Here is a 27,259-nt window from a genome sequence, read left to right on the forward strand (position 1 = left end):
CTCCTCAACACCCTTTCGCTAGATGTCGCATTTTTTACAGAAACATGGACCAACTCCACCTCCACCATTAGACATGGCCACTGCCATCCCCCACAGATACAAAATCCAGAGGAAGGACCGTACCAACCATCCGGGAGGAGGTCTGGCACAAGAGCTCCCTCCTACTCACCACCACCAGCACGAGCGACAGCTTGCCTACCACCTAACACCTCCGTTTCCAGATCCAGATCAGCCCCAGAATGACCCTACGAGGCACACTCACCTACAGACCTCCGGGACCGCGAACCACATTCACCACCACCATCGTCGACCTCATCGTGCCCCACGCTATCACCTGAGCAAGATCACTGAGGAGCAGCTCAACCGCACCCTCAACTGGGTTGCTCCCTCCACCACAACCGACGCCTACCTCAGGGCCAAACAAATCCACAGGTGGATCACCAACTGCGCAAACGAGCTCACACCCCTCGGCAACCCCGACAGACAGCGCCCCAGAAAGGCCTCCTGGTTCACAGCCGAACTCCTAGAATCCAGATGCACCTGCAGAAGTCTCAATAAGAATCGGAGAAACAGTAAATCCTCTGAAGACCGCATCACATACAAAAACTCCATGACAGAATAAAAAATCATCAGATCCATCATACAGAACAAGATGCTCGTCAACTCCAGTAACTCAAAAGAACTGTTTAACATCATCCAGGAATTCACCAAACCCCACAGCGAATCCACAGACATCACCCCCTCCCGGGAACTCTACAATAAGCTTGGCTCCTACTTACACCTGAAAATCAAGGCCCTTGTTAGATTTGGGGTTTTCTAGTTGGCACAGGTAGGTACTTGTGACAAATAGGGACCCTCGCCTCTAGTCAGGGCAAGGGGGATTACACTCCTAAAATAACCCCTGCTCACCCTCTTGGTAGCTTTGCACGAGCACACAGGCTTTATCTCAGAGGCATTGTGTGTTAAGTATTTGTGACCACATACAGTAACCCAGTGACAACACTACAAATGGACACCACACAGGCTTTAATATAAAAAATAAGTAGACTTTATATAGAGTTACCACAAGACCATTAACGACAAAAATACACAATACTATTACATTAAGATGGTAGATTAAGTGTAGTTCAGTTCAGTTCTTAGATGCGACACTTTGCGTCAATGTACCTTAGGTTGCGTTGTGCTTCCACGACAAGCAATGTCGCAGCGATGGGAATGCGGCAAAGTTCAGATACAAAGAAATAAAGACGTGAAGATCTTCCAGATGTGGCACGCTTCTCGGGGATGCGAGATGTTCTCGGTTCGATGCGTGGACTGCAGCGGCGACACCCTTGTTCCGCAATGCGACGGCAGCAGCTCCAGCGGCGACACTGTTCTCCCACGATGCGTGAAGCTTCCGCACGATGCGACAACTACAGAGGCGTCATCTATGACGCGACGGCAGCAGCTCCGACGGCTGTGTGCTTCTCGGGGGTGCGAGGTGCTCATCTTCGATGCGGTGCAGTGCGACAGTTCCACCAGCGACACCCTCCTTCGGAGTCGCGACGGCAGGCACAGCGACGGCAGGCATAGCGACGGCAACACGCTCCGACCTCGTTGCAAGGTTCTTCTCCTGATGCGGTTCAGTGCGGCAACTACAGCCGTGACACCCTCCTTCGGAGTTGCGATGGCAGCAGCAGCGACGCCGACACACTTCCACTTCGTTGCGGCACGCTTCTCTCCGATGCGGTGCAGTGCGACAGTTCCAGTGGCAACACCCTCCTTCGGAGTTGCGACGGCAGGCACAGCGACGGCGACACGCTTCTTCTCGTTGAGTCGCGCTTCCAGCTCCTTGCGACACACAATTGCAAGTACAGACAAGAATGCTCCAACTGTGGTAAGTGCCATCCCCTTGTTGTGTTGGGAGCCAAAACCACCAGGTAGTCAGCAAGGTAATAAGTCAGGGGCAGGTACATCTGGGCACCACACAGCAGTTTCAAGGGGGTTGGGGAGGTAGAGTGGCACATGGATCTGGGACAAAGGGCTCCAACGCCAGTTAGGCTGTCAAAGCTAGAACAGGCACTCCAGGGTTATGAGGAGGTAGGAGTGAAATAGAAGCTTTTAGAAGGTTTTCAATATGGTTTTCATTTGGGATATCAGGGATCAAGGCAGAGAAGGTGGGCGGATAACTTGAAGTCAGCGTCAGAGCATAGCGGGGGTGCGAGAAAAACTGAGCAAAGAAGTGCATGAAGGAAGGATGGCAGGCCCTTTTTATTCACTGGCCGATCCTGAAATTGATAATATCACCTATTGGAGTGGTGCCCAAAAAAGAACAAGGGCAATACGGGCTAATTCAGCATTTGTCATGGCCTGAGGGGGTCTTCGGTGAATGATTTCATTGATGAGGAGAGTGCCTCAGTTACATATTCCTCAGTTGACGTGGCCATGTCACTAGTGGTGACCGCGGGCGCAACTGCAGAGATGGCAAAAATGTGATATTAAGTCTGCTTTTCAGTTGCTTCCAGTCCAACCAGATGATTAGGATCTTCTGAGTATCCATTTCAAGGATAAATGGTACGTGGTCAAAGCATTATCGATGGTTTGCTCCATGTCATGTGCTCTATTTGAATGTTTCAGCACCTTTTGGGCAATGGTATTTCACGCACTACACAGGTCATTTATGGGTAACACACGATTTGGTTGATTTTTCTTTGTTAATACCCCGGGCTCCGCGGAGTGCCAGTCAGCACTGGACACGTTCCATGAGCTCATGGAGGACTTGGGAGTGCTCTTGGCTCCTGAAACAACAAAGAGACCAGCTACAGTATTATCCTTTTTGGGTATTGCAATCGGTTCAGTGGCAATGCGGGCTCGCTTGCCGGTTGACAAAAAGCTGAAAATGATACTTACTGGTCAGGATGCTGTCAAAATAGAAGGTGGAGGTGAAGGAGATTCAAGTGTTGCTGGGACATCTTAACTTCGCTTGCAGGGCGGTCAGGGCAGGGAGGATTTTCTGTAAGAGATTGGGAAGATCTTTGGCTGGTCGGCATTTGCCTCATCACTGTGTCCGGTTGTCAGGGGAGTGATGGAGGGTTTGCGTAGGTGGTCCTTTTGTTTTCTTACTTCATTTAATGGTGTGCCATGGGTCAGGGAGGAAGATGTTCAGTGGGACGTACAAATGTTGTCAGATACAACGGGCTGTGACGGTTTTGGCTTATACTGGTGCAGCAGGTGGTGTGCAGAAAAGTAGCCACAGGACTGGAGGGATGGAGGGAGGTGCGTAACATTTCTTGAGCCTTTTCCATTGTTAGTGGCATTGACCCTTTGGGGGGAGGAACTGGCACACAAGAAGGTCCTTTTTTGGGTGGACAACATGGCAGTGGTTGAGATCTTCCACAGGCAATCAACTAGAGATGAACAGAATTTGACGTTAATGAGTGTTTTTGTTCTAGGCTGCCTGAAACATGATTTTACATTTCGAGCTTTGCACATGCTGGGTGTGGACATTGACATAGCTGATGCGTTGTCTCGTTCGCAGTGGGGGGGATTCCGTGGGCTGGACAAGGAGGCGGACAGGACACCGATCCCAATGCCGTAACATCTGTAGTATGTAGGCAACGTAGGGTATTACACCTGGTGGTAGGTTCTTTGTCTGCGTCCACGCTAACAGCACATGCCCTGGCATGGAAGGAATTTTTGGCGTATGGGGCAGGTAGGCGTGAAAGAGCTTGGCGGCGTTCCGAGGATGTTGTGCGATTCATTATGGATTTTTAGAGAGAGGCTTTTCATCGCAGGACGATTAGGGTTATTCTCCTTTGGCTGGCGAAGTCGGGAACAGAATGCTTGAAGGTTGGGCTAGTGAGCGGGGAGGTGTTCAGTTGACCCGTTCTCCCCTCTCGTGGCAGTAATTGGCTCGTTGTTGGAAGTTTTACCTTTGGTTTGCAGGCATTTGTGTTTTTTGGGGCTTTTGAGTCTCGGAGTTATCAGGTTTTCAAATCTAAAAAGGGAATCTCTTGGTAAGACGTGTTTTTCCTTGAAGAAGGGGTGCAGGTTTGGTTTTCCAGTTCTAAAACCGATCAGGGGAAGTTGGGGAAAGGGGTATGGTTGGAAGCGAGGGCTCCTCAGGTTACTTGTCCATGGCATTGGCCCGCCGCTGGAAGACATTGTCAGGAGGTCAGACGGCAATACTGTTTTCAGCACATTTAATGGGGCGCTAGTTACAGCATATCAACTGTGCATGGTGTTGCGTAAAGCTCACAGAAAATTAGGTTGGATGGGGAGCAATATGGAACGCACTCTTTTAGGATTGGTGCAGCGTCTGAAGCACATAATAGGGGATGGTCTCAAGGGGAAATCATGCGGTTAGGGCGCTGGTTGTCAAATTGTTTCCAGCGTTATGTGAAGATCAACGCGGGGGAGGCGCATGCGTGATCCTCCTTGATTAGAGATTCATTGTATTTTTCTTTTTACAGGTTCTGTAGCTGGGCCCCAGTCTAAAGAAGTGACGGTTTGGATAATGGGGCATTCGTTCATCAAAGGGGCCCAGGTGCAGGCAGCCCAAAGTTATTTTTGAAATGTTGGGTTTTACTGATCAAATGTTCGATATTGTGTGGAAGGGGAAAGGGGGTATTCTTTGGGGGGAACTCATTCCGTGTTTGAATAAGGCGATGGTGAGAGGACTATGGGCCCGATTCACAGAATGAACTTAAGACTCAATCCTAAACTTACTACTATTTTGGTATTCACAGAATGCACTTACTACTTTTGGTATTCACAGAAGTTAGGATTTTGTCTTTAGTCTGTCTTAAGTTTGTCTTAAGTCTGTCTTAAGTCTGTCTTAAGTTTGTCTTAAGTTTGTCTTAAGACAAACTTAAGACAAAATCCTAACTTCTGTGAATACCAAAAGTAGTAAGTTCATTCTGTGAATGCCAAAATAGTAGTAAGTTTAGGATTGAGTCTTAAGTTCATTCTGTGAATCGGGCCCTATGTCTGGATATTTTCTTGATACACCTGGGAGAGAATGATGTTTGTGGGGTGAAAGGAGTGGTTTTGTTGCTGGCTACTAAGAAGGATTTATCTTTAATTGAAAAGTGTTGGTCTGGTTGCCATGTGTTACGGTCAGAATTAGTGACGTGAAAGATCTGGAGAGGGGCAGTGAACCCTAGAGCAATTGACAGGGCTAGGAAGTAGGTGAATTCAGAGAGTTTTAGGTTTTGCCGTCAGTTGGGTTTTGGGAGATGTGTCACACAGGAATATCTGCTTTGAGCCAGTTGAGTTTTTTCGTGATGATAGAGTTCATGTATCCAGGTTGGGTATGGACCTTTATTTGCTGGAGTTCAGAGAAGTTTTGTCTAGATGCTTGTAGGTTCAGAAGTGAAGGGTTTTAGAATTGTTCCTACTGGGGGGGGGGGGGGGGCAGAAAGGGGGGGTAGTTTCCTTCCCCCGCCTTTCTGGGTGGCGGGGTCTATTTGTTTTTGGGCAGTTTTTTGGCAGAGGTTTGTTGATTAATGGGTAAGTTGTGTTATCGACAGGGAAAGGATAGGTTGGTTGTTTTTAGTTTAGTTACACGTTTTGGGGGATTGACAGATGTGAAGGGGCAGGCATGGGAGTTGGTTAACACCTTAGATGCGGCGCAAATATCCCTCCCCAGTGCTGCGCTGTCCATTGGAACTAGTGCTGAATGGACGTCCAATGGTCGTGCGCAGCACTGGGGAGGTAGTGCTGCCGTCGGCCAACGCCCGACGCAGCACTTAAGAGGTTAACAGAGGGCTTGTATTTATAGGTTATAATGGTTGATATGGGGATGTAATGTTTTTGTAATGTTTGAAATGTTGTATTGTATGGGTGGGGGCGGGGTCATGAAATTTTAGGGGAGGGGGCGGGGTTAGGGATGTTACGTATTTAGTGAGGTTTAGTTTTGGAAGGCTTTTGCAGAGGTTGATTTAATATGTGATGCGCACCTGTTCCAATAAAAGCGGCCTTTTCCACATATTCCTTGTCCTGGTCTGCTTCACCCCCCCTCATCCCTCCCTCCCAAATGGGGTTTGGGGGGGGCAGCCGACCGAAGGGAGGTCCCCCCCCCCCGGGCGATTTGGGAGGGGCTGTGAGGGGGGGTTTATGAGGCAGGGCAGCGGCCATTTCAGTTTTTGGGCTTCTCCTAGTATGTAGCCCAAAAGGAGCCCAAGCATAAATGCTTTGGGCTCCTGCTCCCAGCCACCATTTCAGGTTTGGTGACCTAGTGGCTGGGAGCTCAGGCAGGAATTTTTTCCCTCCCACTTTTTCTAGATTTCATGTTTTTCTTCCCTTCAGCCAGTTCGTGTTTTTGTTTTTTATTTTATAATTTTTTCTCAGTGGGTTAGTGGTTCGGTTCGTTTTGTTGGAACAGGGGAGCAGGAATTTTTTGCTGTATTCTGTCGCTTGGAGCAGGTGCTGTGCTGGGTCTATTTGTTTTTGGGCAGTTTTTTGGCAGAGGTTTGTTGATTAATGGGTAAGTTGTGTTATCGACAGGGAAAGGATAGGTTGGTTGTTTTTAGTTTGGTTACACGTTTTGGGGGATTGACAGATGTGAAGGTGCAGGCATGGGAGTTGGTTAACGGAGGGCTTGTATTTATAGGTTATAATGGTTGATATGGGGATGTAATGTTTTTGTAATGTTTGAAATGTTGTATTGTATGGGTGGGGGCGGGGTCATGACATTTTAGGGGCGGGGTTAGGGATGTTACGTATTTAGTGAAGTTTCGTTTTGGAAGGCTTTTGCAGAGGTTTATTTAATATGTGATGCGCACCTGTTCCAATAAAAGCGTCCTTTTCCACATATTCCTTGTCCTGGTCTGCTTCACCCCCCCACCCCCCTCACCCCTCCCTCCCAATGAAGAGGGCGCGGAGGCTCACATAGGAAAGGTCAGAGCTACTCACTATTTCAGGCTCTTGTTTATCTGATACTAAAAGATATACATGAGACCACGGGTCTCCCTCCTGCCCTCGCTGACTCCTACCCAGAGCTGCCTGGTATCGTAGACATTGCGCTGCTGAGACTTCCTGACGCTGCTCTTCACTTTCACTTTTGCCTACATAGCGCTGCTGCCCTCGCTTAGCGCTCGAACGTGCCTGCCTGATTGTGCGCAACTGTACCTGCATATATTTATGTTTTTTAACCCTTGTGCCTATAAGCTGCATTTGCTCACAGTTTGGGATCGTTTTTTGTTAAATACGCTCCAAGTTTCCTCAAACCCGGTCTGCTTTAGTGTTATTGCCGCCATTTGCTGTGTTGTTGTTGTTTTGCCCTGAGACCGCCCCCTCCACCACGCACCCGCCTCCCATCGGATCCTCCCTCGCCCCTCCCCTTCCCACTACCCATATATGACAGAAGCACTTGCACGCAGCGTTAACGCGCAGCGGTCGCGCCCCATTCGCGCCGAAGGTGCGCCAAAGGTAAGCCCGTCTACGCCCGTCCACGCCAAGCCCGCGCCCAGCGCCAGACCCCCTGTCCCCCGTCCCATCCACCCCTCGCGCACTGCGTACGATGCCACCACCCTCCTAGCCCTGAACCCCGGCCGTTCCCCCAACTGCGTCCAAGCCGCTCCTGGACACACCCATGGACCCTTCTCTTTCCACTCCTGCAAGTTCAACGGCACCAAAACCAACTCCTCATCCACCAACACCAAACAGAGACCTGACACCAACCACCTAAAATGCATCCTGCTCAACACCCGCTCTGTTCACAGACATGCCATCGACCTCTGGAATCTACTAGACACCATCTCACCGGACGTCGCCTTCCTAACGGAAACATGGATGAACGCCTCCTCAGCCCCAGACATCACCATTGCCATCCCAGAAGGATACAAGATCATCCGTAAAGACCGCGTCAAGCACACAGGAGGAGGCATTGCCATCGTCCATAAGAATTCCATCCGCATCTCAACCAGCTCAGACGTCAACCTTGCCAGCGCCGAGCACCTTCACTTCCAGATCCACACCGACCCCAATACCACACTCAGAGGCACCCTCCTCTACCGGCCCCCGGGACCCCGTGCACAATTCAATGACGACATCGCTGACTTTATCACCCCACACGCCCTCCCCTCCGAGGACTGCATCCTATTGGGAGACCTCAATTTTCACCTGGAAAAGAGCAATGACAACAGCGCCACCACACTTCTGGACAACCTCGCCAACCTTGGACTCAAACAACTTGTTACTTCCCCCACCCACATCGCTGGGCACACACTCGACCCTATCTTCACCTCCAGCAAACATATCTCTTTCAGCCACACCACAGCTCTTCATTGGATGGATCACAACTGCGTTCACTTTATCTACAGTAAGACAACAATCCACAACCACCCTCAACCCACCCTGCGTAGAAACTGGAACAAACTCACCATCGACCAGATCTCCTCATCGCTCCTTCAAAACCCTCCTGTCCACTCTTCAAACCCCGACCAAGCAGCCATTAACTTCACCCAATGGCTATCCAACAGCGCCGACATTCTAGCACCGTTGAAAAAACGCCAAATCAAGCTAGGCAGCAAGAAGGCCTCCTGGTTCAACGATGATCTTAAGAAATCCAAGAAACTCTGTCGCTCCCTCGAGAAGGCCTGGAAAAAAGACCCAAACGCCAGCACCAAGGACGCCTTCAAAAACGCCACCCGCATACACCACCAACTTATCCCGTCTGCCAAGAAAGCCGCTCTCAAAGACCGACTAGATAACAACGCCCACAACAGCAAGGAATTATTCAATATCGTCAAAGAATTTACCAACCCATCAGCCAACTCCAACGACATCACCCCCTCCCAAGCCCTATGCGACTCACTAGCTTCCTTCTTCCACAACAAAATCGCAGACATCCACAACAGTTTCAACAACCGACCCGGAGACGAACCCACTCAACCTACTGCAGGACCTTCACCCAACTTGAGCACCCTTAACGACTGGAACTCAATCTCAACTGAGGACACCATCCGACTGATGAACTCCATCCACTCAGGATCCCCAACTGACCCATGCCCTCACCACATCTTCAACAAAGCAGACTCCATCATAGCTCCACACCTCCGAGACGTCATCAACTGCTCCTTCAACTCCGCCACCTTCCCGGAAAGCTGGAAACACGCAGAACTCAGCGCCCTTCTGAAAAAACCCACAGCTGACCCCACCGAACTCAAAAACTTCCGCCCCATCTCGCTTCTTCCTTTCCCGGCCAAAGTCATCGAGAAAGCTGTCAACAACCAGCTCGCCACCTTCCTCGAAAACAACAAATCCCTCGACCCCTCACAGTCCGGATTCCGAGCCAAACACAGCACTGAGACCGCACTCATTGCAGCAACAGACGACATCCGAACTCTACTGGACAATGGAGACACAGTCGCCCTCATCCTCCTCGACCTCTCCGCAGCCTTCGACACAGTCTGTCATAGCACCCTGTTACAACGCCTCAGAAACATCGGAATCCAAGGAAAAGCACTGGATTGGATCACCTCGTTCCTCACTGGAAGAACCCAAAGAGTCCGCCTCCCACCATTCAAGTCTGAGGCCACTGAAGTCATCTGCGGCGTACCACAAGGATCCTCACTCAGCACCACCCTCTTCAACGTATACATGAGCCCCCTCGCGGCCATCGCACGCCAACACAACCTCAACATCATCTCCTACGCTGACGACACTCAACTGATCCTCTCACTCACCAAAGACCCTAACACCGCCAAAAACAACTTACACGAAGGAATGAAAGAAGTAGCCGAGTGGATGAAGCACAGCCGTCTGAAACTTAACTCAGACAAAACAGAGGTCCTCATCTTAGGTACCTCCCCCTCCGCCTGGGATGACTCTTGGTGGCCAGAAGCCCTTGGAAAAGCATCCATCCCGACGGACCACGCACGGAACCTGGGCGTCATTCTCGACTCCTCACTCTCGATGACCAGACAAGCCAACGCTGTCTCATCATCTTGCTTCAACATTCTTCGCATGCTCAAAAAGACATTTCGCTGGATCCCCACCGAAACTAGAAAAACGGTCACTCACGCACTGGTCACGAGCCGCTTGGACTATGGAAACACCCTATACGCCGGTACCTCCGCAAAAATCCAGAAAAAACTCCAACGCATCCAGAACGCCTCAGCCAGGCTCATACTAGACATCCCGCGTAAAGAACACATTTCTGGTCACCTGAAAAACCTCCACTGGCTCCCCGTAAATAAGAGGATTACTTTACGCCTCTTAACCCACGCACACAAAGCACTTTACGAACTTGGACCCGAATGCCTCAACACACGACTGTCCTTCTACACCCCCTCCCGCCAGCTACGATCCTCCAACCAAGCCCTTGCCACTGTACCTCGCATCAACAAAACCACCATGGGAGGTAGATCCTTCTCCTACCTGGCAGCTAAAACCTGGAACTCTCTTCCCACTCAACTACGCCTTACTCAGAACCACCTAGCATTCAGAAAACAACTTAAAACCTGGATATTCGACAAGTAACTCCCCCCCTCTTCCTCAAGCGCCTTGAGACCCTATGGGTATGTAGCGCGCTATACAAATCCTTGACTTGACTTGACTTGAATTACGACTTACCTGAACAACGAAGACCTAAAACAACGATTTTTCATAACATCGATTCCCGGACTGCAATGGCCCTGGTACAATTTGTTTCACTTCACTCTTCTTTGCCCCCCACCCCTTTAGGAAACTTGGAAACGGCAGTGACATAATACATTAAAAAAATCGGTGCTGCTCCAGCCATGGCACACAGCATCTGCGCACATACACACAAAGGGAATTTACACCAGGCCATCCTCCCAGTTGCGCACATGGCAAGGTGGTATCGTTACTCATCCATTGACTCCCGACTGTCTGTGTGTCTGTACTTTAATTTGTGCACTTGTTTGATCTCATAGCGCTTCTGGTGATTAATTAGTCAGCTTAGTTTGTGCCATTTTTATAGCACAACAGCGTTTCTGGTGTTCTGCATTGCTGCATAGTTGGTGCCATTTAAACAGCGCGACGGAAACGGAACTGCGCTCTATCTGTGCACAATAACGCTGCCTGTTTAAAAGCGCGTGTGAATATTATCTCGGTGCCCCAGCCTCACTCGACTTTTCACCGCCTCCATTTTGTTTGTTGTTGTCTCCCAGCGCCCTTCCTCCTCGCACCGATCCCGCCTCCCTGCTGCCCCTCCCACGCCCCTCCCCCCTCAATGTCCATTTAATGACGGATGCCCCCACGCGCAGCATCCACGCGCTACGGCCGCGCCGAAGGTGCGCCAAAGGTAAGCCCGTCTACGCCCGTCCGCGCCTGGACCGCGCCCAGCGCCTGTCCCCCTGGTTCCCGCAATGCCCAGCCCACTCGCATCACTTACGATGCCACCACCCTCCTAGCTCTTAACCCCGGCCGTTCCCCCAACTGCGTCCAAGCCGCTCCTGGACACACCCATGGACCCTTCTCTTGCAACTCCTGCAAGTTCGACGGCACCAAAATCAACTCCTCATCCACCAACACCAAACAGAGACCTGACACCAACCACCTAAATTGCATCCTGCTTAACACTCGCTCGGTCCACAGACACGCCATCGACCTCTGGAATCTACTATACACCATCTCACCGGACGTCGCCTTCCTAACAGAAACATGGATGAATGCCTCTTCAGCCCCAGACATCACCATTGCCATCCCGGAAGGATACAAGACCATCCGTAAAGACCGCATCAAGCAAACAGGAGGAGGCATCGCTATCGTCCATAAGAACTCCATCCGCATCTCAACCAGCTCAGACGTCAACCTTGCTAGCGCCGAACACCTCCACTTCCAGATCCACACCGACCCCAAGACCACACTCAGAGGCACCCTCCTCTACCGGCCCCCAGGACCCCGTGCACAATTCAGTGACGACATCATTGACTTTATCACCCCACACGCCCTCCCCTCCGAGGACTACATTCTATTGGGAGACCTCAATTTTCACCTGGAAAAGAGCAATGACAGCAGCGCCACCACCTTTCTGGACAACTTCGCCAACCTCGGACTCAAACAACTTGTCACTACCCCCACCCACATTGCAGGTCACACACTCGACCCTATCTTCACCTCCAGCAAACATGTCTCATTCAGTCACACCACAGCTCTTCATTGGACGGACCACAGCTGCGTTCACTTTATCTACAATAAGACCACAATCCACAACCATCCTCAACCCACCCTGCGAAGAAATTGGAACAAAATCACCACCGACCAGATCTCCTCATTGCTTCTTCTTAACCCCCCCGCCCACTGCCCAAACCCCGACCAAGCAGCCATTAACCTCACCCAATGGCTATCCAACAGCGCCGACATCCTAGCACCGTTGAAAAAACGCCAAATCAAACTAGGCAGCAAAAACGCCTCCTGGTTCAACGATGATCTTAAGAAATCGAAGAAACTCTGTCGCTCCCTCGAGAAGGCCTCGAAAAAAGACCCAAACACCAGCACCAGAGACGCCTTCAAAAACGCCACCCGCATACACCATCAACTAATCCGGTCTGCCAAGAAAGCCGCATTCAAAGACCGACTAGACAACAACGCCCACAACAGCAAGGAATTATTCAACATCGTCAAAGAATTTACCAACCCATCAGCCAACTCCAACGACATCACCCCCTCCCAAGCCCTCTGCGACTCCCTAGCTTCCTTCTTCCACAACAAAATCGCAGACATCCACAACAGCTTCGACAACCAACCCGGACACCAACCCACCCAACCTTCTGCAGGACCTTCACCCCCCTTGAACATCCTTAACGACTGGAACCCAATCTCCACTGAGGACACCATCCGACTGATGAACTCCATCCACTCAGGATCCCCAACTGACCCATGCCCTCACCACATCTTCAACAAAGCAGACTCCATCATAGCTCCACACCTCCGAGACGTCATCAACTGCTCCTTCAACTCCGCCCCCTTACGGGAAAGCTGGAAACACGCAGAACTCAGCGTCCTTCTGAAAAAACCCACAGCTGACCCCACCGAACTCAAAAACTACCGCCCCATATCGCTTCTTCCTTTTCCGGCCAAAGTCATCGAGAAAGCTGTCAACAACCAGCTCGCCACCTTCCTCGAAAACAACAAATCCCTCGACCCCTCACAGTCCGGATTCCGAGCCAAACACAGCACTGAGACCGTACTCATTGCAGCAACAGACGACATCCGAACTCTACTGGACAATGGAGACACAGTCGCCCTCATCCTCCTTGACCTCTCCGCAGCCTTCGACACAGTCTGTCATAGCACCCTGTTACAACGCCTCAGAAACATCGGAATCCAAGGAAAAGCACTGGATTGGATCACCTCGTTCCTCACTGGAAGAACCCAAAGAGTCCGCCTCCCACCATTCAAGTCTGAGGCCACTGAAGTCATCTGCGGCGTACCACAAGGATCCTCACTCAGCACCACCCTCTTCAACGTATACATGAGCCCCCTCGCAGCCATCGCACGCCAACACAACCTCAACATCATCTCCTACGCTGACGACACTCAACTGATCCTCTCACTCACCAAAGACCCTAACACCGCCAAAAACAACTTACACGAAGGAATGAAAGAAGTAGCCGAGTGGATGAAGCACAGCCGTCTGAAACTTAACTCAGACAAAACAGAGGTCCTCATCTTAGGTACCTCCCCCTCCGCCTGGGATGACTCTTGGTGGCCAGAAGCCCTTGGAAAAGCACCCATCCCGACGGACCACGCACGGAACCTGGGCGTCATTCTCGACTCCTCACTCTCGATGACCAGACAAGCCAACGCCGTCTCATCATCTTGCTTCAACATTCTTCGCATGCTCAAAAAGACATTTCGCTGGATCCCCACCGAAACTAGAAAAACGGTCACTCACGCACTGGTCACGAGCCGCTTGGACTATGGAAACACCCTCTACGCCGGTACCTCCGCAAAAATCCAGAAAAAACTCCAACGCATCCAGAACGCCTCAGCCAGGCTCATACTAGACATCCGGCGTAAAGAACACATTTCTGGTCACCTGAAAAACCTCCACTGGCTCCCCGTAAATAAGAGGATTACTTTACGCCTCTTAACCCACGCACACAAAGCACTTTACGAACTTGGACCCGAAAGCCTCAACACACGACTGTCCTTCTACACCCCCTCCCGCCAGCTACGATCCTCCAACCAAGCCCGTGCCACTGTACCTCGCATCAACAAAACCACCATGGGAGGTAGATCCTTCTCCTACCTGGCAGCTAAAACCTGGAACTCTCTTCCCACTCAACTACGCCTTACTCAGAACCACCTAGCATTCAGGAAACAACTTAAAACCTGGATATTCGACAAGTAACTCCCCCCCTCTTCCTCAAGCGCCTTGAGACCCTATGGGTATGTAGCGCGCTATACAAATCCTTGACTTGACTTGACTTACGACTTACCTGAACAACGAAGACCTAAACCACGACTTTTCTTAACATCGATTCCCGGACTGCAATGGCCCTGGTACAATTTGTTGCACTTCACTCTTCTTTGCCCCCCACCCCTTTAGGAAACTTGGAAACGGCAGTGACATAATACATTAAAAAAATCGGTGCTGCTCCAGCCATGGCACACAGCATCTGCGCACATACACACAAAGGGAATTTACACCAGGCCATCCTCCCAGTTGCGCACATGGCAAGGTGGTATCATTACTCATCCATTGACTCCCGACTGTCTGTGTGTCTGTACTTTAATTTGTGCACTTGTTTGATCTCATAGCGCTTCTGGTGATTAATTAGTCAGCTTAGTTTGTGCCATTTTTATAGCGCAACAGCGTTTCTGGTGTTCTGCATTGCTGCATAGTTGGTGCCATTTAAACAGCGCGACGGAAACGGAACTGCGCTCTATCTGTGCACAATAACGCTGCCTGTTTAAAAGCGCGTGTGAATATTATCTCGGTGCCCCAGCCTCACTCAACTTTTCACCGCCTCCATTTTGTTTGTTGTTGTCTCCCAGAGCCCTTCCTCCTCGCACCGATCCCGCCTCCCTGCTGCCCCTCCCACGCCCCTCCCCCCTCAATGTCCATTTAATGACGGATGCCCCCACGCGCAGCATCCACGCGCTACGGCCGCGCCGAAGGTGCGCCAAAGGTAAGCCCGTCTACGCCCGTCCGCGCCTGGACCGCGCCCAGCGCCTGTCCCCCTGGTTCCCGCAATGCCCAGCCCACTCGCATCACTTACGATGCCACCACCCTCCTAGCTCTTAACCCCGGCCGTTCCCCCAACTGCGTCCAAGCCGCTCCTGGACACACCCATGGACCCTTCTCTTGCAACTCCTGCAAGTTCGACGGCACCAAAACCAACTCCTCATCCACCAACACCAAACAGAGACCTGACACCAACCACCTAAATTGCATCCTGCTTAACACTCGCTCTGTCCACAGACACGCCATCGACCTCTGGAATCTACTATACACCATCTCACCGGACGTCGCCTTCCTAACAGAAACATGGATGAATGCCTCTTCAGCCCCAGACATCACCATTGCCATCCCGGAAGGATACAAGACCATCCGTAAAGACCGCATCAAGCAAACAGGAGGAGGCATCGCTATCGTCCATAAGAACTCCATCCGCATCTCAACCAGCTCAGACGTCAACCTTGCTAGCGCCGAACACCTCCACTTCCAGATCCACACCGACCCCAAGACCACACTCAGAGGCACCCTCCTCTACCGGCCCCCAGGACCCCGTGCACAATTCAGTGACGACATCATTGACTTTATCACCCCACACGCCCTCCCCTCCGAGGACTACATTCTATTGGGAGACCTCAATTTTCACCTGGAAAAGAGCAATGACAGCAGCGCCACCACCCTTGTGGACAACTTCGCCAACCTCGGACTCAAACAACTTGTCACTACCCCCACCCACATTGCAGGTCACACACTCGACCCTATCTTCACCTCCAGCAAACATGTCTCATTCAGTCACACCACAGCTCTTCATTGGACGGACCACAGCTGCGTTCACTTTATCTACAATAAGACCACAATCCACAACCATCCTCAACCCACCCTGCGAAGAAATTGGAATAAAATCACCACCGACCAGATCTCCTCATCGCTTCTTCTTAACCCCCCCGCCCACTGCCCAAACCCCGACCAAGCAACCATTAACCTCACCCAATGGCTATCCAACAGCGCCGACATCCTAGCACCGTTGAAAAAACGCCAAATCAAACTAGGCAGCAAAAACGCCTCCTGGTTCAACGATGATCTTAAGAAATCGAAGAAACTCTGTCGCTCCCTCGAGAAGGCCTGGAAAAAAGACCCAAACACCAGCACCAGAGACGCCTTCAAAAACGCCACCCGCATACACCATCAACTAATCCGGTCTGCCAAGAAAGCCGCATTCAAAGACCGACTAGACAACAACGCCCACAACAGCAAGGAATTATTCAACATCGTCAAAGAATTTACCAACCCATCAGCCAACTCCAACGACATCACCCCCTCCCAAGCCCTCTGCGACTCCCTAGCTTCCTTCTTCCACAACAAAATCGCAGACATCCACAACAGCTTCGACAACCAACCCGGACACCAACCCACCCAACCTTCTGCAGGACCTTCACCCCCCTTGAACATCCTTAACGACTGGAACCCAATCTCCACTGAGGACACCATCCGCCTGATGAACTCCATCCACTCAGGATCCCCAACTGACCCATGCCCTCATCACATCTTCAACAAAGCCGACTCCATCATAGCACCACACCTCCGAGATGTCATCAACTGCTCCCTCAACTCCGCCACCTTCCCGGAAAACTGGAAACACGCAGAACTCAGCGCCCTTCTGAAAAAACCCACAGCTGACCCCACCGAACTCAAAAACTACCGCCCCATCTCGCTTCTTCCATTCCCGGCCAAAGTCATCGAGAAAGCTGTCAACAACCAACTCGCCACCTTCCTCGAAACCAACAAATCCCTCGACTCTTCACAGTCCGGCTTCCGAGCCAAACACAGCACTGAGACCGCACTTATCGCAGCAACAGACGACATTCGAACTCTACTGGACAACGGAGACACAGTCGCCCTCATCCTCCTCGACCTCTCCGCTGCCTTCAACACAGTCTGTCATAGCACCCTTCTACAGCACCTCAGAAACGTCGGAATCCAAGGAAAAGCACTGGAATGGATCACCTCGTTCCTCACCGGAAGAACCCAGAGAGTCCGCCTCCCACCATTCAAGTCAGAAGCCTCTGAAGTCATCTGCGGCGTGCCACAAGGATCCTCACTCAGCCCCACCCTCTTCAACGTATACATGAGCCCCCTTGCGGCCATCGCTCGCCAACACAATCTCAACATCATCTCCTACGCTGACGACACTCAACTGATCCTCTCACTCACCAAAGACCCTAACACCGCCAAAACCAACTTACACGAAGGAATGAAAGAAGTAGCCGAGTGGATGAAGCACAGCCGTCTGAAACAGAACTCAGACAAAACAGAAGTCCTCATCTTAGGCACCTCCCCCTCCGCCTGGGATGACTCTTGGTGGCCAGAGGCCCTTGGAAAAGCACCCATCCCGACGGACCACGCACAGAACCTGGGCGTCATTCTGGACTCCTCACTCTCGATGACCAGACAAGTCAACGCCGTTTCATCATCTTGCTTCAACATTCTTCGCATGCTCAAAAAAACATTTCGCTGGATCCCCACCGAAACTAGAAAAACGGTCACCCACGCACTAGTCACAAGTCGCCTGGACTACAGAAACACCCTATACGCCGGCACCACCGCAAAACTCCAGAAAAAACTCCAACCCATCCAGAACGCTTCAGCCAGGCTCATACTAGACATCCCGCTTAAAGAACACATCTCTGGTCACCTGAAAAACCTCCACTGGCTCCCCGTAAATAAGAGGATTACTTTCCGCCTCCTAACCCACGCACACAAAGCACTTTACGAACTTGGACCCGAATGCCTCAACACACGACTGTCCTTCTACACCCCCTCACGTCATCTACGATCCTCCAACCAAGCCCTTGCCACTGTACCTCGCATCAACAAAACCACCATGGGAGGCAGATCCTTCTCCTACCTGGCAGCTAAAACTTGGAACTCTCTTCCCACTCACCTTCGCCTTACTCAGAACCACCTAGCATTCAGAAAGCAACTTAAAACTTGGATATTCGACAAGTAATTCCCCACCCTTCCTCAAGCGCCTTGAGACCCTATGGGTATGTAGCGCGCTATATAAATCTCTTGACTTGACTTGACTATTCACAAAACGAATATTTATGGTTACGGCATTGCCAGCAACTCAACTCCCCTGCTAAGGACAGCTTAGGCAACACATCCGAGTACCTTCACGAGGAACAAAGCCATTGGAGTGTGCGGACAGATCAGCCCAGTGAGTAGTAACACGCTAGTATCTTCAATTAAATTTCATTTAAGTTGGCTCTTTCTTGCTGAGAACACAATGTGAGCGGTGCAGCTGCGGGCTTTCAGTCATAAATCACCAGAAAAGGACACGCTCGTATTGTTGACATATCTTCAACAGCTTCTCCGCCAGTGCTTATTTGAAGTACAGGTTACTGCGGGCTTTAAATATATTATTAGGAGGGGAGTTAAAAAAGGCATGGAATTCCCTAGAATTAGGGGGGAAAGTGAAAAAGAAAACAAATCTAAGTGCTAATTCACTCCCAGTGTTTACGGCTGTCAGCGTCTCATTGGAGCTGGAATGACAGCTGTTAAAATATACTTTGATTAAAGTATCATCAAATGATAATTGATTATTATTCAAATCAACTATTAACATATTTATTTTATTTAAAATGACAAAAATATGCGGATTAAAAAGAAAATTGTGGTGAAAATGGGTAATGAGCAATATAAAAATATTTCGTGGAAGTATTGTTAGTACATTAGTGCCATCTATAGGTGGTTTAGCATTGATCGTGGTTTAGGAGTTTGTGGGTTAGGTAGTAGTTGTTCAATCATACATCCCTCTGTATCAGCACGTTCCCCTAATACTGTTCTCTTTTGTCTGTAGGAGGAGTGTTTCTCTGCATGGGCTCGCGGGGCAGTGCTTGAATCAGGCTCACGGGTTGTGTTGACATGGCCAGTAACTATAAGACATAAGTCATTGCTCTGGTATGCGTAACGCAGCTCACTGTGAAGGATAAACGCTCACAGCCAACGGCCATAAGGATTCCCTCAATTAGTATTAAATTCAAAGATTTCATAAAGGGGCCAAATAATATATCCATTTTGAATTGGGAAACGTTGATTAAATTAATAAACAGTAAGGTAGAACCACAATTCCATTATCTTACTGCATAAGCGCTTAGGGCAGAATTGTTACAATGCTGCCTTTGAACTAAAGAAAGCATTTCCCCAAAGTGGTTATGTTATTTGCCTGAAATCAAAGCTTATCGAATGTGAAAAGGTAATTGAAATGTTTTTTTACTTCAAATTGCTTTAAGCTAATTACTGTCGTACATTACCATTAGTTGTTGTAATGGTAGTCATCGTAATTGGGCGCATTAGCATCACGTTCGTTTTTGCTGCATTTTTAATTGTACAGTATGGCATGGCGTGATGTTTGCATTCATTGTAGAAACTGGTGCGGTAATGCCAGCTTCGTAGTAACGCCGTCATTAAAAATCCATTGGGATTTGAGCTTTCGTTGTTAAGTCAGACATCAGTTCTAGATAGGATGAGTAGGATACACTTGTCTGATAACCTATACTCTCTCTCGGATAGCTTGGCACAGACCAGTCATGCTTATCCTCAGGGTCAAAGTGTAAAGTATTGGCATAACCCTAAACCTCACAACACCCCGTGGATGCTTAAAAAATACTCCACATTGTATGTATAATACACTGTTCTTTGTATTACACACACATTGAAATCAAAACGACATGCACATTAGATATATATTTTACAGCTATATGAATTTTTTAAACTCTAGCATTAGCAACAGGACAGCATTAACATATATGTACTTGTCCTAAGTTTTCACTTGCATCATTATCCCCTAAGCCTTGTATGCAACATACACCCTTGTGTATACATCCCAGAGGTGATCATAATCCATGCAATCCATTCCACATGAATAGCGGCAGAAACATATATCCAGGCTGTTCAGAGGTGTTCCACTTTCCCGCTAACATATTAGCATAAACCACAACATTCTTAATATCGCAACACCCTTATACTTGTGATGGTCAAGAAATCACAGGTTCTCACTACACCTTGTGACCTAGCCACTCAAACTACACCAGCCAACTAAACATGTTGCCCCTGCTGTCGACACTTTAATTAGATTAATGAAACCACCTAAAGCAGAAGAAAAGAGTTACGTGTTTTTGTCCATCCAGATGAGGTCCTCAGGCACCCAGTGGCACCTTCACGAGTGCGGGATCACTATTCTCTCCACAGGCAAAAGACTGCAACACCAGAAGCTGGCGCACTTCTAATTTTGAGAATGATTTCACCACTGGCAGAGGTCCACGCTACAGCTGCTCCAGGCAGCCAGTTGTGGGTGCGCACAAGGCACAATGAGACCTCCAGTCACGATATCTTTAACAACAGAGTACCTTGGGGAGAGGGAGCCAGCGACCTTGGACTGTGGCCGCGATGTCAGGCACTGTCATCCTGCCAATCTGGAGGCTGCCAGCTTGGATATCGCTGACTCTGCAAACTTCTATCAACACCGCTCATACACCACATGCTAAGGAATGCATTCTAGCAGAGGTTTCCAGCTGCAACCGTCGAACCAACGCACCCCACCGCCACCCTCCGCACCTGGACCGCAGTGACCACCGAAGACACAGCCCGCACGATGAACACCATCCACTCTGGATCTCCGACTGACCCCTGCCCCCACCACGTCTTCAACAAGGCCGACTCCACCATCGCACCCCAACTCCGAGACATCATCAACACCTCCTTCGACACCGCCACCTTCCAGGAGAGCTGGAAGCATGCCGAGCTCAGCGCCCTACTGAAGAAACCAACAGCGGACCCCACCGTCCTCAAAAACCTCCGCCCCATCTCGCTCCTCCCTTTTCCTGCCAAAGTCATCGAGAAGATCGCCAACAGACAGCTTGCCGCCTTCCTCGAGACAAATGGATCCCTCGACCCCTCGCAGTCCGGTTTCCAAGACCGCCCTCATCGCAGCCACCGATGACATCCGAGCCCTTCTCGACAACAGGGAAACAGCGGCACTCATCCTTCTGGACCTCTCCGCCGCGTTCAACACTGTCTGCCACCGCACCCTAGTCCAACGCCTCAGCAACACCGGCATCCAAGAGAAGGCATTGAAGTGGATCATCTCGTTCCTCGCTGGAAGAACACAGAGAGTCCACCTCCCCCCGTTTCGGTCCAAGGCCACCGAAGTCATCTGCGGCGTCCCGCAAGGATCATCACTCAGCCCCACGCTCTTCAACGTCTACATGAAACCTCTCGCAGCCATCGCACGCCAACACAACCTCAACATCATCTCCTACGCCGACGACACCCAGCTGATCCTCTCCCTCACCAGAAACCACGAAAACGCCAGACCCAGCCTCCACGAAGGGATGAAAGACGTCGCCGAGTGGATGAAGAACAGCCGCCTGAAACTGAACTCAGACAAGACGGACGTCCTCATCCTAGGACCATCACCCTCCGCCTGGGACGACTCCTGGTGGCCCCCAGCCTTGGGCACCGCCCCCAAGCCGACAGACCACGCACGCAACCTGGGCTTCATCCTCCCTCTCGATGACCAGACAAGTCAACGCCGTCTCCTCTTCCTGCTTTCACACCCTCCGCATGCTCCGCAAGATCTTCCGATGGATCCCGATCGAAACCAGGAAGACGGTCACCCAGGCCCTCGTCACCAACCGGCTGGACTACGGAAACACCCTCTACGCCGGAACCACAGCCAAGCTACAGAAAAGACTCCAACGCATCCAGAACGCCTCCGCCCGACTCATCCTGGACATCCCTCGACGCAGCCACATCTCCGGCCACCTGAGGAACCTGCACTGGCTCCCCGTCAACAAGAGGATCACGTTCAGGCTCCTCACCCACGCACACAAGTCTCTCCACAACCTGGGCCCCAAGTACCTCAACGACCGCCTGACCTTCCACACGCCCATCCGCCAGCTACGTTCCGCTAGCCTTGCCCTCGCCGCCGTACCACACATCCGAAGAGCCACCGCCAGAGACAGATCCTTCTCCTACCTGGCGGCCATGACATGGAACTCCCTCCCCATCCACCTTCGGCTGACCCAGGACCACCTCGCCTTCAGGAGACAACTCAAGACCTGGCTGTTCGAGCAGGAGCGGCCCCCTCCTCCCCATGCGCCTTGAGACCCTTCCGGGTGAGTAGCGCGCTATACAAGTGGTATGATTGATTGATTGATTGATTGACCCCTCGGACTCCGCAAACTTCCCCCACACTCCTCAACTCGTCATGCTACGGCCACCCCAAGTGTGCTGCTGAACGTTACGAGCACACTCTTTGGCACATTCTGAAGACTGCACACGTCAGGAGGGTCCTTGTCCCGACCGACAATCACTTCCATCCGTTTCCGCCGCACCCTTCATGGTCCTTACAATCTTGTGGAAATGGGGAGATCATTTATGTCCTTGGGAACTCATGGACAGGAGGCAAGTCAACCAGTACTTGGAAAGTGCATAGGGACCCGGGCCGTGACAGCTGGCAATTAGCTGCAGGCCAGCAACATCCAGCCAAATCCACCATGTGATAGTTTCTGTCCTAGAGCATGACAAGCCGCAGGCCACCACAAGTCTGCAGATAATCCAGTTGTAGTCTCCCACCCAAATAGTTCCTCTTGTGGATTTCCCAGCGTTGAACCAGAGTAGCATATTTCCAATCCCCAAAGCGTCTCTAATTGCTAAAGGCAGAGCCCCAGTAGTTATAACCACAATGGCCTATGAAGATGAGATCAGTTAAAAAGACCACCTTCGAAATGCATGGGTCCTTTTTAGGTCGAGCCTAGCGCAGCGCGCATGCGCTGCTCTATGGAAGACTTATTGTGAGTACTCAAAACTTCTCCGTGTGGGTCTGACTCCTCCCACACATTGAATTGGCCTTAGTGTGTGGCTTTCAATAATGAAAGCATGCAAATGGCCAAACACAGGTGCATGCCCCACCTCTTCTTAAAATGTTCACTCCCACTGCGTTTTAGACTCAGGAATGCGCAGCGGCGCGCAGGGTAGCAGCTGTATTCCTCACTCATCGCCTCGTGGATCAGGTTACTAAATAAACACAGCGCGGTTGCTTTCACTTTCACGGCTGCGCTTGTTTAATTTTCTGTTGCTGCGTTCATTGCGGGCCGCGGTGATCAGTGTGTGGCTGACAGCTCACTGGCCTTTCGGTCCATGACGGCTCATGGAGGCCTCGTGAAGCCCTGCTGTCTTCCCTGCAGCCCCTTGCCGCAGCGCTGATGGCATGTCAGGCCTCTCATGGATATAAAGAAATTATAACAAGGCCCAACTGCCATGAAAGTGGATGGGAATGCGAGGAGTGCTTGTAAGAAGCAGACAGGCGTTTTTTGTTTTAGAGCGCTAACTGAAACCACTGTCCACAGCTCAAGTCCCGCTTGACTCTTGCTGTGACTTAGAGCCTCTACTCACTCCTCCCATGCACTCCTGCCCTAACTGTGTAGCCGAGGTCCTGCGCAGAGCACACAGCTTCAGACTCCCTACCCTCACTGAGTACATGAGCTTCTGCTCACAGCACAGCACGGCTCATCTCATCTCATCTCACACCACACCGTAACCCGAGCACCTGCTCACAGCTCCAGTTAACCTTCCCTATGCATACGGTGTGGTGTACTCGAGCTCCCTTCTCCACACAGTGTACCTAAACTCTAACTCCGAGCTAGAATTTCTTCCTTACTCGCAGTGCACCCAAGGCCATGCTACCATCTCTAATGTACCTCTCCCATTTACCATGTATGCAAGCCCCTACTTAATGCGTCACTACCATCAATGTGAATCCGTGCTCCTGCTCACAAGCTCGTCGACCTCTTTCCTCCCCTACCCGAGTAGAGTACCTGAGCGCACTGCCCCATCCTCTCCTACCCTCACTGCATGACTAACCACTTATAAGGTCCCAAAGGCGAGACCTATTGGCTATGCCAATGCATGTTAAATTTTGTCCTATTTGACATCCTAAAACATGAGCAAGGGGACCCCCTCAAACAAATAAGTTGTGGCCCAGGAACCGAGGGGAAAAGAAATACACAAGGCTAGAAGGGTGTTCCTGCAGTGGCCGTATAATTCAATATTGTGAGTGCATCTCTAATGAATCAACACAAGTAGTGACAGAAAGAGAAAAGGTACCAACGAAGTTCCTTCAAAAAATATATATTTTTTATTTACTTATTCTATTTTGTTTTTATGTGGGTATAAATACATATAAATTCTTGATCAGCAAATCTTCTTTATACAGTTCATAAGAAATACACGAAGTGTCTGAAAAAATTCATAAAGGAAGACAACCAATTTTAAAATCCATAACAAATTAATAGGAATTCCCCTGAAAGACAATCATACACAGCAACTCACTTACGTGCTAACAATCATACTACATTCATACCACATACACAGATGAGAGAAGGAACTGGATTCCAATTAGCAAGATGGCTACGCTAATGTGGTGCAAGGGCTCCAAGGTGTAGTTGTTGGCCCTTGTGGCGGGTCTACGCGCGTTTCGGTGGGCAAGCCACCTTCATCAGGACCTTGTACATCGAATTGTGCAGATAACAGGGGATCAGATAAGAGAGTAATTGGCAAAGTGATAGATCAGCTATCATCAAAAAACAGGTTCTTTTGAAGGAGTAGAATGGTAGGGTCACTCGTATGGCACTGCATCCAATTGCCAAGTCGGAGGTGCTGGGTGACCCTCAAAGCTTCATCTTGATGTCTTTTAAATATCAGATTCTGTATAGGCGAAGTGGGCAAGATGTTCCCATTACATGGTGTGTTCTGAAGAAGTACTCCTATTAAATATAGAGTCCCAGGGTACTGAGGTCCGCGTAGCGCATGAATTCCTATGTTATTCCCTGGGGACGCGTAGCTGCTTGCACGCCACTCGCCGAATCCAAAGGGTCGCGTTGGACTTAAAGTATCCAATTACCTCGCAGAGTGCCTGCCCCCTTTGGAAAAATAATCGCCATTCAGAATTAAATCGAAATAACATAGGAATTCATGCGCTACGCGGACCTCAGTACCCTGGGACTCTATATTTAATAGGAGTACTTCTTCAGAACCCACCATGTAATGGGAACATCTTGCCCACTTCGCCTATACAGAATCTGATATTTAAAAGACATCAAGATGAAGCTTTGAGGGTCACCCAGCACCTCCGACTTGGCAATTGGATGCAGTGCCATACGAGTGACCCTACCATTCTACTCCTTCAAAAGAACCTGTTTTTTGATGATAGCTGATCTATCACTTTGCCAATTACTCTCTTATCTGATCCCCTGTTATCTGCACAATTCGATGTACAAGGTCCTGATGAAGGTGGCTTGCCCACCGAAACGCGCGTAGACCCGCCACAAGGGCCAACAACTACACCTTGGAGCCCTTGCACCACATTAGCGTAGCCATCTTGCTAATTGGAATCCAGTTCCTTCTCTCATCTGTGTATGTGGTATGAATGTAGTATGATTGTTAGCACGTAAGTGAGTTGCTGTGTATGATTGTCTTTCAGGGGAATTCCTATTAATTTGTTATGGATTTTAAAATTGGTTGTCTTCCTTTATGAATTTTTTCAGACACTTCGTGTATTTCTTATGAACTGTATAAAGAAGATTTGCTGATCAAGAATTTATATGTATTTATACCCACATAAAAACAAAATAGAATAAGTAAATAAAAAATATATATTTTTTGAAGGAACTTCGTTGGTACCTTTTCTCTTTCTGTCACTACTTGTGTTGATTCATTAGAGATGCACTCACAATATTGAATTATACGGCCACTGCAGGAACACCCTTCTAGCCTTGTCTATTTGACATCCTACCCTGGGAGGCTTGATCAGTATCTTTAGTGGGGCCACAAACCTGCCCATGGGAATGCAGGTGCCAATTCCACCCCCTCTTAACCAACCCAGGAATGCCCCTCAGAGTCAGCTGTCTGCAGTATGGCTTAAGCCCATAGTTTATGGTCGTCTTGTCCGGATTGCACAAATGTAGCAATCCCCCGCACAGCCAGACAGGTGGAGAGGCATACAGAGCCATAAGTACCAAAATACCCACTTCCCAAAGTGTTTTTTCCACCGTCGTAATGTTGAATTCACTCACACCACCAAATGTTGTCATGCCTGACATCCTACCCTGGGAGGCTTAATAAGTATCTTTAGTGGGGCCACAATCATGCCACTTGTAATGCCGGTGCCAATTCAACCCCCACTTAACCAACACAGGAGGGCCCCTCAGAGTGCGAGGTCTGTAGTATCCCTTGAGCACCTAGTTTATAGCGGTCTTATCAAAAATGCACAGATATAGCCATCCCCCCAGCAGCCAGTTGTGAATTGGAGACAGGTGGATAGGCATACAGAGCCATGAGTACAGACATTCCCACTTTCCCTAAGTGATATTGCCACTGTTGTGTCGAATTCACTGCATTAAGAAATCATCGATATCAAACACTAAACTGACACTCTTCTGCATGTAGGAAATCCAGATCAATAGCCTTTCCTTAGGCCCGTCACACCAATCCAATATGCGAAGTAGGCCCTACCGTATCGAACACACCACTCAGTGCAATTCATTACCAGTGTATGCAGTGCACACACGCAAATATCCTACCATCGCACTACACAACATTTTTAGTATCTAGGGGAAGCTTGACTATGTGCTTTAACTAACAATAACCCAAATGCATTAAAATGGCTGCCAAAAACGCGGGAACCTTTCTGCGCATGTGTCTACCACACTCACGTGGTGTGACGTGTCTCTGCTTTGGTGGGAATTTCTTGCAGCTGTGCACTAGTATTAAAGATGGCCGTTTCATGTTTCACATATTAAAGCACCTCCTTGTGCTCTAACTAAACTCTGTTAGTTCTGTCTAACTATTACTGCTATAGTTAAAATAAAGTAATGGGAATAGAGTTGAGATAAGTGGTATACAGTGCATTTATTTATTTACGCATTTTAACCCCTTCCATGCTCATGACGGAACGGTTCCGTCATGAGGGTAAGGTGGCCTGTGCTTATGACGGAACCGTTCCGTCATGGTTCCATAGGCCCAATGGAACGTTCAGCACCGGAGCAAAATCCGCGCAGCACAGAA

Source organism: Lissotriton vulgaris, chromosome 1_2, assembly GCF_964263255.1.
Source record: "Lissotriton vulgaris chromosome 1_2, aLisVul1.2, whole genome shotgun sequence".
In the NCBI taxonomy this organism is placed as follows: Eukaryota; Metazoa; Chordata; class Amphibia; order Caudata; family Salamandridae; genus Lissotriton; species Lissotriton vulgaris.